The sequence below is a fragment of the Eurytemora carolleeae genome, unplaced genomic scaffold (genome assembly GCF_000591075.1).
Source record: "Eurytemora carolleeae unplaced genomic scaffold, Eaff_2.0 scaffold1386, whole genome shotgun sequence".
NCBI lineage: Eukaryota > Metazoa > Arthropoda > Copepoda > Calanoida > Temoridae > Eurytemora > Eurytemora carolleeae.
Window position 1 is genome coordinate 31,770 of NW_019402112.1, and position 1,599 is coordinate 33,368.

Genomic DNA, 1,599 nt, shown 5'->3' on the forward strand with positions numbered 1-1,599 from the left:
TTCCAAAATTACAAATCTGAAAGTTAATATTTTGAACAAAAAAGTGTGAAAAGTTAAAAGCATACATGTAACATGTAACATAACATTTCTTTGTTAAAATTTTGTAACATTCTTGAAATCTAATGCGTTTATAATAACACGAATTTTAACCAAAAATTTTGCAAACATTCCACTGCTCGCCTTTAAACTTTTATTGCGTTAAAATGAATAATTAAAAATAAAAATTCTCTGTAATTTGTTCAAACAAAAGCTTTAATTGATTTATGCAATTGAAACCTACTTTCTAGTCTTTTTTACAAAATTTGTCATTAATTACCAAAAAAATATTCTCTCTTTTAAATCTGTAATTTTTTTTGACAATCTCAACAGCTTTTCTAAATCAATTTTATCTCCAGAAAATCAGAATTTGCAGGTTGACTATAATTATAAATACGGTGGTAGCAATAAAAAAGAATCCTCATACGATTGCTTAACTGTCTACTTTTATTCCACACTTCACTTTTAGGAAATCTCAAAAAAAAATAGAAAATAATTGATATGACCGCAGACTACTTTTAAAGCTAATGTGCAAAATTTTGAAAACAAATGCAATGTCTGAAAAATGACCTACCTTCACTTGTTCGGATAAATTGACGTAATTCCGGTCACTTGCCATTTAAATATTGGCATTTCCGACTTACATTGATGTTCACCATTTTCTTTGCAGTTTAAATACGCAAATTAATAAAAACGCAAAATAATAAAGAAATTGAGTTTTTGCCAGAAGCTTCAAATCCCTCTATATTTGCAGCTTGACATTGTGAACCTTATATATTTCAAACTCATACTATTTAATCTAGTTTGTAGTTTGAAATATCTTAAACATCGAGTTGCAAAGATATAGGAATTAGAAAATCAGAGTTTGTTGAAGAAACACAATTTCTTTGTAGCCAGATGGAAAAAATCTTATTCTTACTTGATTAAATATTATAGGAATAAAGGGCAATTTTCCAAGTCGGAAATAGAAGTTCTAATGGAGGGTCACTTAAAATTACGTCTGCAATCTCTTTAATTAAAATCAATATTTTCAAAACTTAAGAAAATCATGAAAATCAAAGGAATTGATTTGCAACAACATTTTCTAATCCCTCAGTATTTGCAATCAGATAGTTTAAACCTTCCATTTTTCAACTTAGTTTTTTAGATCTAACAGAATTCATAGTGTGACATAGGTCTCCAACACTGGGTTGCAAAGATATAGAGATTAGAAAATCAGACTTTGCAGCAAAGAATCAATTCCTTTATTGTCCAAGTCAATTGATCTTAAATTTTTTTAAATTTTCTTGCTTTTTTAAACACATTTTTTTAATTTATGATGTCTTAACTCTTTCATTAGAGAACGTTTTTTAAAGTTGTATTTAGAATTCTAGTCTCTTAATAAACCAAACAATGTTAACCATTCCATTTTTAATATGAACAATATATTGGCTTGGCCTATAATTGCACATTTTTATAAAAATGTAAGAAAAATTTACAATTACCCCCACCCCACCTAACCTAGGTCAAGAAATGTCTTGTTATATACGTATGATAGATTGTTAAAAATTAACATGTCATAAT